At 33.7% G+C, this 10,081-nt stretch overlaps 1 long non-coding RNA gene and 1 other non-coding gene across 4 annotated transcripts; both read left to right on the forward strand.

Annotated features, from left to right (window-relative positions):
- The first annotated feature begins 1,510 nt into the window (after positions 1-1,510).
- On the forward strand, positions 1,511-1,613 carry LOC132310577 (U6 spliceosomal RNA). Its single transcript, XR_009482642.1, has one exon. It is a non-coding gene; the product is annotated as a U6 spliceosomal RNA (small nuclear RNA).
- A 103-nt stretch (positions 1,614-1,716) lies between these two features.
- LOC132307453 (uncharacterized) lies at positions 1,717-9,616 on the forward strand. Of its 3 annotated transcripts, none has more exons than XR_009482237.1 (5): positions 1,717-1,989; positions 2,078-2,243; positions 7,047-7,191; positions 7,595-7,655; positions 9,222-9,616. It is a non-coding gene; the product is annotated as an uncharacterized LOC132307453 (long non-coding RNA). The 3 variants fall into 3 exon arrangements; XR_009482236.1 differs by lacking the exons at positions 1,717-1,989; positions 2,078-2,243 and adding exons at positions 6,774-6,926; positions 7,424-7,508; XR_009482235.1 differs by lacking the exons at positions 1,717-1,989; positions 2,078-2,243 and adding an exon at positions 6,776-6,926.
- The last annotated feature ends 465 nt before the right edge of the window (positions 9,617-10,081 follow it).

The following is a 10,081-nucleotide window of genomic DNA, read 5'->3' on the forward strand; positions in this document are numbered from 1 at the left end:
AAAGGATAGGCCAATGATACATATAATGAAATGTCATTTTCACAAAAATGGAATATACACTTATGTTTTCCATTATTGGAGAATATATTTACTGAAATCTATATTTTTCCAAAAAGTTTCACAAATTCAAAAAAACTAAACCATTTATTTCTCCTACAATTTAAAGGAAATTTAGGAAATTTTTTGGTGCTGCTCAGTTTAGATTTCATAGAATATGACATCTTGGAACTTTTTCCTAACGGTTATATTTTTTATCTTATATAATGAACACTCACTATATGGGTTAAAAAATAAGATTAATATTATAACTTTAAACATTACATTATCCATTATATGGATTAAAAAATATACGGCTAATATTATAATTTTAAACAGTACATTATCCATTATATGGATTAAAAAATTTAGGATTAATATTACACAACTTTAAATGATACGTCATCCATTATATGGATTAAAAGTTAAGATTGATGTTATGTTTCACAATATGTCAACTTTCTAACTCAAATTCAGCACCTGTTTGACTACGAAATACCTCTTTAGCTTCTATCATCTACACAAAAAATTTAAGAATACATTAAAAACCGAATATTTAAAATATTTACAAGTTATATTTATAACAATAAATAACTCACCATATTATCAGTGCTGAAGTCACTGGGGCAATTCTTTTCGATGTTAATTATACCCAGAAATTTTGCTGATTTGTTTTTGAATGTTAGAAAGAAAAAAAGATCTTTGCTACAAACGATGACATTTTGACAAAGGAAAAGATAAAAAAAAATAAAAATCCCAATTGAACTTGGACTTGTGCTTTTTTGCGAGCTAGCCCGCTAGCTGTTGTGGAACTATTTTATTTCTATTGGGCCACTTCAATGCAAATTGATACTTTCTCTAGCCGAGCTACAGGTGCTCTTAAAATAAGGGTGAAAATCACCTCCAATAAAATAGTGCAAACAATTGCTCCATTTACCACCTTGGTTAATTATATCAATTGATCACATTTTACCAACGATCCTTATTAGATTTCATCACAATATGATAAGTTCTGTAGCACCCTATTGGACACAATAAAATACAAAGTCATGAAGTAATATTATATTGGGGATTTAATACCAGGAAATCTAGAACGCAATAACAATATAAATATTTTACATTTTCAATTTAATTGATGTTTAAAACTATATTAAAACTCTAACACCAAGAAATTATTTGGATGTTTAAAACAAAAAAAAAAAACAATTTGGATGTTTAAAACAAAAAAAAAACAAAAACAAACAATAAAATACTACTGTCAGACATCTTGGAACCTGATTGGACAATTGGGCATCATCATATCTACAAGGCTATATAGTTTGACTAGATTAGTAATAAAATAGTTTGAAGGCTATTAACGTAGAGTTAACTAGGCTGTGTAAGGCACGTTTTTCAAAAGAGTTAAGATGTCCCACATCGGTTAAAGAACTACAGTGTCTTCGCCTAATATATGTTTCGTTCACAACTTACTACCGTCCCTTCGGGGACATCCGATAAAATTGGAACGATACAGAGAAGATTAGCATGGCCCCTGCGCAAGGATGACACGCACAAATCGAGAAATGGTCCAAATTTTTTTCTTGACCATTTTGGCCCCCTACTCTGCATCTGCTTTTACGAAAACACCCTCCGAATTCATCAGTTTCCTACACTACCCCTCCTTTCTTCCACGTGTCTTTTCGTTCGCTTTGAGTCTCACCAGCAGCTTACCGAGGAGCTCCATTCGCAACTCCAACATCCTCTTTCATCTCTGCCAGCTTCCCCTATTTCACACTCTCTCTCTCTCTCTCTCTCTCTCTCTCCCTTTCTCTATAAATGCCGCTATATCGACATATAGAGAGAGAGGGTTATATATAGCTATATTGAGGGTAGATGGAGAGAGTGAGGAGGATGAAGCCTGACTCCGCCATTAACTCCGGCGTCACCTTCATCAATAAAATCCTCATCGCCATGGTACTTACAATTTCACTTTCAATTGCAGATCAACTTACTGTAATTAACCCTAATTTTTTACCTAATTGACGAATTAATTTGTGATCAGGCTCTTAACGAAGTTCGGTTGCAGCTTTTCCGACGAGATTTAAATTCGCTATGATCCGGCGTATGTGTGGGCCACCTGCGAGGTCAGCTTGAAGCAGCTCGACATTAATTTCTTAGATCACTATTATCGGCATCGCGTCGACACTAGCATCATCATCGAAGTCACGGTACAAAACACTTCTCTTTCACTTTTATATTATTGTAATTTATGATAAAGATGGATCATATTCCATTTCTTTCACTCAACATGTTGATCTATATATATAGGAATTTGAGAATACGCAAATGAAAGTCAACAAATTGTGTGTTTTCGAATTGTATTACAAGTGTCCATGCACTGCTTGATGGAATGTCTCAGCCAAAAATGCAACTGTTTTGAATATGTTTATCAAAACACAAGAAATAGGAAGGAAAAATACTAAATCCATTTGAAACAAACAGAGTGAAGTTTAGCGGTTGTTGAGCTACATAAATATAAATGCTACTTATATCTCAATAATGTTTTGAGTCTCGTATGTTTTCATAAATACGGATTTGTAAATTATTTACTATTGGCTCTCCTTTCTATTTTTTCTTATCACCTGATTTTTTTAATACCTGTTAAAGCAGTCCTAAATATTTAGATTACTTTTTCATTAATAATTCAGTTCTTAGAAGGGTTTTATTTCTTTTCTTCTTTTCATTATTCTTACTCATTGCCAAATCCTGTCTGGTTTAGTAAGCATAATATTCTCTGGTTCTCTTCTCTTCTGTCCATGGATTTTAATTCATAATTACCAATTTACCATTTGGTAAACATCCCTTATCTTCATACAGAGTTGTAGGCTGCGACCCCTCCTTCAACCCCAAGGAAGCTGTTAAGTATATTTTGAGGTTATTTTAAAAGTTGTGTAATCACACTTAAGATATGCTGTAGTATGATATGACCATCTTGTGTCCATGTCTCTTCCCCTCTCACATATATTAGTTTTTGAATGTTTCCTTATGTACATCTCTTTTTTGAACAAGCATCTTATCGAGCGTGATGATTTCTCTCCTTAGGCCCTGTAGCTGAGGGTAACTTCTTGGATAGGTAACGTAACCTCCCTATTTTCCGGGTAGCAGCCGAGACCACGAACCATAAGACTTGTCAACACTGGTCCCTAACCCTTTTGATGCCTTGTACCGATGTTTATGCCAGATGGGAGAACTCAAGAAACTAGTTGAAGAGGGTAAAATAAAATATGTAGGTTTATCCGAGGCCTCTGCTTCAACAATCAGAAGGACGTACAGTTGAAGTGGTCATTATGGACATGAGATTCTGAGTAAGAAGTTATTCCTACTTTCAGAAGTTATTCTATTTATTATGTTCTTGAACACAAGCCAACAAGTTCTAAAACAATACAAAATCATCACAACATTGGACCTCAAGGAACTAGAGGAGGCAGAGGCGTGTGTTTATTCGCCTTTCCACAAGGACAATGGGAGAGTGTTTGATTCCCTCCAAGTGATTGAAATGCCCCCAAATCTATCACCTTTAACAGCATCAGCTGAAGCTATGGCTTCGAGTTGAGCACATTTGGTGAAATGCCCCCAATGTTTTGGTTAAAGTAATCAATCTTGGTGGTGCCGGGTATGGGACGCACATCATTTCCTTGGTGATGGACCTAGGCCAATGCGAGCTGTGCTGGTGTGCATCCCTTGCTTTCTGCCATAGCATTTACTTGCTTAAACAAGTTCTTGTTATGCTCAACATTCTCAGGTTGGAACTTTGGCAGAAGCTGCAAAAGATGAAATATATATTTCAGTGTGAAAGAACTGCAAACACGCAGCATCAAAAGGACCAAATTTAGGCCTATTGTCCCACTCCTTGACACGCAGGCACTGCATAAGCATTAACCTTACCAATGTTGCCACTTGACAACTTCTCAACTATCTTGGGACCTGAAGACAGGAATCCTTGTCCTAGAGGACTATATGCAACAATCCCAATGCCATGTTCTCTGACAAATTATGGTGGACAAAACTAGAGCTTAAAATTGTCTGTTATTTCCTAGCATATAAGTTAGCAATTAGTACCACTAATGCCTTACCTGCAAGTAGGAATAACCTTTTCCCCTGCATATCTTGTCCATAACGACTACTCCAACTACACAGCTGTTGTCGGATGAACTGCATTTGCCCTTCTGATTGTTGAAGCAGGGGCCTTGGATAAACCTACATACTTTATTTTACTCTCTTTAACCAGCTTCTTGAGTTCTCCCATCTGGGGAATAAACATGAGTACATGACATAAAACGGATTAGGAACGCGTAGATACTTGTTCGAAAAAGAGATGCAAATATGATAAGTGAAGTGGACACAAGATGGTCATACCATATGAGAGCATATCTTTAGTTTCTTTCTCCTCCCATCGTACCAACCATGTAAAAAAGATGCTAAACTTCACTCAATTTGTTTGAATTGATTTTAATATATTCTTCCTATTTCTTGTGTTTTGATGAACATATTTAAAACAGTTGCATTTGGCTGACATTTATCAAGCAGTGCGTGGAATATTGGGAAACAAACAGTTGTTGTTGATTTTCAATTTCTTATATCTATCATAAATTACAATAACGCAAAGCAGAAAGCGAATAGACTAGTAGGTACCGTGACTTCAATGGGGATGGTAATGTCAACGCGATGCTGGTAATAGAGATCTATGCAATCGATGTCGAGCCGCTTCAAGATGCCCTCACAGGCAGCCCGAACATACGCCGGATCACCGCACCTATGCACCTTGCCATTGGAAAAGAAGCTACCGAACCTCGTTCCTAATTCAACCCTCTCTCTAGACCCTCCCTCCAGAGCCTAATCATAAATTAATTGGACCAATTAATTAGCTAAATAAAATATCAGTGTTAATTGATTTTAGTAAGCAGAGCAAATAGAACTTCGCAAGTAGTGAATATATATGTGTGTGTGTGTGTAACTTGGCAATGAGGATTTCCTTGGTGAAGGGACGGTAATAGTCGGAGGTGTCGAGGAAGGTGACGCCAGAGTTAACGGTGTGGTGGATGAGGGCGATCACGTCGGAGTGATCACCACCCTCTTCACTTCCGTTCTTACCCTTCAGTTGTAATAATGCACCACAAACAAGGGCATTTTAGAACTCAAAATGCTGGAAACATGAAATAATCCAATTTCATTGCAATTTAAAAGGATAGGCCAATGATACATATAATGAAATGTCATTTTCACAAAAATGGAATATACACTTATGTTTTCCATTATTGGAGAATATATTTACTGAAATCTATATTTTTCCAAAAAGTTTCACAAATTCAAAAAAACTAAACCATTTATTTCTCCTACAATTTAAAGGAAATTTAGGAAATTTTTTGGTGCTGCTCAGTTTATATATGAACTTATATTGCAAAAATGAATAAATATCACTGGACAACTCCGTTTAATAACTTCATTATCGGAAAACAGACCTTCTGTAGAGCACCAAGGCACTTGGTACAACCGGCGTATGTCGAACGCCGCAGAAACAGAGGACTGCATCGCACGAGGCGTTTGGCTGAGGAATGTGGATGTTGCGGCTCTGGAGAGAGCTCTGCAGCTAGTCCATGCACTTCTGCTAGTCGTCTGGCATCATATATATATATATATATATATATATATATATATATAAATGATAAATTTATTTATATTTTAAAATATGAAAGGGCATGTTTGGTTTTAGATTTAATTATATTCAGGTTTAGGTTATCCTTATTTTATATAATTTGAGATTTATTTTATCCTTCTGCTAAACAAACCCTATTTTATACAAATTTAGACAAAATGGTCATTTTACATGGCCTGTATTTATAATTATTAATTTATTCAACTGAAGTGAGAATATTATCGTCATTTTACACCACCAGGGACTTATTCACACCAAATTGATAGTATAGGGTTTTTTTTTACCACACAGGGACTAATATGCACTATATCGATAGTAGAGAGGGGTTTTTTGCACTTAACCCAAATAATAATAAGAACATTTTTTTTATGTTATGTTAATATTATATATTATAGCATTATATTATATATGTTTAATATATTATATAGTATATTATGTTGGATTGAATTATTATCATATCAAATTGATCATTATGTTGGATTGAATTATTATCATATTAAATTGATCATAATTCATATCTAATTTGTTTAGTTAAATAATTATAAAAATCAAATTATTAATTATTTACTAAATTAAATCGGATCATATTCATCCACGTGATTGACTCGTTTGATCAATCACATCATAACAGCAATCCACTTTGTTTCAAGTGTTATTAACCGACGCCCACAGATACAAAAGAAGAGCTAACCACGGCGCAGACCAGAAAAAGCATTATCTTCTATACAACCACCACCCGAGTGGTAGTTTCTGTGCAACTTCTTTCTTTCACAAACAAAAAATAAAAAGGAGTCGTATGGGTTCTTCTAACAACTAGTATTACTTCATACTGTAATTTAAAAGAAAAAAAGAAAAAAGAAAATAAGAGAGTGAGAACAACAAAGGAGGGGAGAAAAATCCTCTCCATTCGCATCTCACTGGAATCTGACCAGTGAGGGTAAAATTGCTGAGGTGGCAGTTGAGGTAAAACAGTATTTACCATTTTCAGTGTATATATATTTACTTTATACAACTTCTTTATACAGAGTATGTATATATTATATATAATTATTTTATTCATTAGTTAGTGCCAGCTGTTCTCAAATTTTCACTTCCCATTTGAAACTCCCAAACTCTCTGGAAACATTTTCTTTCAAATTCTCTTCCGGACAGAAGAGAAAAAGCTCTCTCTCCTCCTAACCATGAAATTTGATTTAAGGTTTTGTACTACACACAAATAAGAATAGCCAAGACAAGCATCTTCTTCGATTCATCTTATTCTTCTTTTTTGTTGAGTGAAAGATTGAGTTTTTTAGGGTTTTGATTTGGTTTTTTTCAGGGGCTCTACAGAAGACGGACAGTTGGGAATCGGCAACAACGAAGAGAAAGAATGGGTTTGCACAATGAAATCTCTTGAGTCCCAAAACGTCCGTTGTGTAGTCACCGGAAGTCGCAATTCACTCACCGTTTGTGAAGATTGCAAGGTCCCCTTTTTACCTTTCATATCTATCACTCACACATATATATATATATATATATATATATCTAAATAAATATCAGTTAATTTTCTTTTTTTATTTCTTCTTGCAATCTTTTTAGAACCCTTTATTACTGTTAGGTTGATTTGTAGCTTTTATATTATTATTTTTAGATAGAATTGTTTGTTGTTAGTTAGATGATTTTTATTTTTATTTTTTTCAATTGGGTGTTTATCAGTTTTTTACTTTGGGTTGGAACCAAAGAGGAACTTTAGGACATCTCCGAGAATAAAATAGAGAATAAAGAAAGAGCCCATGTCCAGGTAATTTCAATATATCAGTTTGAATTAGAACATAGAATAAGTGTTATTGTTGCGAGTGGAATTTACTGGTGGGTTCTTAATTGCAGGCAACTATTGGTGGGTGGCGTTGTTTGGCTGTTGATGATCAAGGCTGACTTTACGCTTGGGGTATTATTATTATTTTTCTTTTACCCTCCTCCATATTGGTAGCTGAAATTAGTACAAATTTGAATCTGATCTTTACACTGTTTTGCCTAAATTAGTACATATTTGAGTCGTGTCCATTTATCAAACTGGCTCATCTACATAGATTTGAGTATATCGGCTACGAACGACTGATGAATTTTTCGATAATGTCTGAAATTTGTGACTAATTGTTCAATATGTTTCAGTGGTGTTTCTTATTTCTGATTATGTTTTCTATGGAAGATAGAAGAAGAAAGGAAGATATTAGAAATGATTGTTATAAATTTTTTTTTGAAATGATTGATAAAATGACAAAGAAGATTGCACCTATTAAAATAATGTGAGAAACATGGTTTATATTTGTCATATAAATATGGTCAGACTTGTAAGTTAAAATTTTTCTTTGGTTTTGATTTTATATTTAGATATTCATTCCTTGACTATATGAAATTTTACTTAAGTTTTACAAATTCCTTCAATGAAAATTCACTTGATAGTATAGAAGTCTGGATAGATTGATTTAAGCAGGTATAAAAGATGAAGATAAGGATTTGGAAAAAGAAGACGATGAACATGCAACCAAAGATTTTAACTACACAAAAATTGTAATTAAAAATGCCAGTTAGGATTTTAATTGCACAAAGATTACATTAAATATCTCTCCTACATCTAGTCTAATACCCTTTGGTATTGGGATTCAACTTCAATGACATGATAATAAATTTTCATGTTTCACAATTTTATTAGCAGCCAAACAGACCCTTATATACTTCTTGATAATTTGAATGCAATTACATGTTTCTTTATTTTCTCTAGATGTTTTATATTAATTTTTATGTATAATGAAAATTTTGACCTTCTTTGTAATGGCTGTTTTTCTTTGGTCCCTTTAATTTGAGATTTTGCTTTTGTAATCTAATCAATTTCAAAGTTTTGGGATTGACATTATTGAATTTTTTTTTTTATTTTAAAATATATATATTCTTAAGTTTAGAGTTATTATTGGAATGAATTTCGTAGTAGTCTTTTGTATTGTATGTGTGGGTTTTATCTAATCTAGATGCAATAAAGAGCAAGGATATCTTTTATTTATTTATTTTCTTAGTGTTTCTCTTTTCTCAACTCATTACTTATACCTGGTATGCTTGCACGTATTGGGAGCTTGGAAAATTAGTAAACCTAAAATATATCTCTCTAACTATATCTATTTTATCTATACTAAGAATGAGTAAAAACAATTGGAAACAGTTTTCTGTGGGACCTGTAAACTTGGAAGTTGATGCTTTTGCTCATGATACAAGGTTAATTTGTTCACTCCAAGATTCTCTCGGAGCAGGAACAACTTGAGGAAATTAGTACTTCTCTGCATGAGAAATCTTTCAAGTAGAGTGGTTAAATTGCACACCCTACTAGCCTTTTATTGCTAAAGTTTGTTTATTTTGTGTTGATCTTCTGTTAACGTTTTCACAAATCTATATGAATATGATTACTCTTACTTCATCCTATAAGTGCACTTAATTTGATTTAACAACGTGTTTGTGTTTGTAGGGGACTAAAGATAATTAGAGAAGGTATTGACTATTATCTTGTACGCCAAGGTTAATTTTAATGTCATTTGGGTTCAAGAACACAGTGAAACTGAACAATTGGTTGTTCATTGAGTTTAGAAGAGACATTTCTGGAAAAACAACTTTGGAAGATGAACCTTCTTTAGGAATTCTAGACAAAATACCGAGTGAAAGTTTCTTGGTCCAGAGTCGTTAGCACTGTGAATTGTTTTTTGAGCTATTTTATTTTGTTTCTTTGAAACAATTAGTAATGTAGCCTTCTCAATTACTGTTATTGTATTAATATTAGACATTGAATGTTAAATCTACTATTATTCAATCAACAACTTGAAGTGTAATTATATTATTCTTCCTTAGTGACCTTTTAAGTTATCATGGTGTCGTGTTATGAGTTTCTTATTGTCAAGTTTTATGGACAAGACCAGAAAAGATGGTCATTTGAGTATTCATCCTTGTAACAGTTATGACATATAGCTGTGAAAATAAAACTGCTTCTTAAGGTGTATCAATGACTTATTTGCTTGCTGCAGTACCAACACAACAAAAATGGATATCCTAGGCTTGCGGCCATTCCAAACCGATGAATACCATGGAGCCTCAATACCTTGTTAGCTACAAATTTTTTATGCTGCTCTAAAGCTAAATTGACTTACAACCCAGCCTATCTCATCATCAGCTTCAAGAGTGTTGAACTTATTAAGAACTGTGGTATTTCAGATGGCCAAGATGGTGGTACAGTCCACCTAGAGTTTTGCCACAATGCATTAACAGTAGCATTAATATTGAAACCAGTAATAAGATTCTTTAAACCAAATTTCTGGTGCAAAGAACACTCGGCGT

This window comes from Cornus florida, unplaced genomic scaffold, assembly GCF_030987335.1.
Source record: "Cornus florida cultivar Cherokee Brave unplaced genomic scaffold, ASM3098733v1 CherokeeBrave_3.0.0_Hap2_Chr05, whole genome shotgun sequence".
Taxonomy (NCBI): Eukaryota; Viridiplantae; Streptophyta; class Magnoliopsida; order Cornales; family Cornaceae; genus Cornus; species Cornus florida.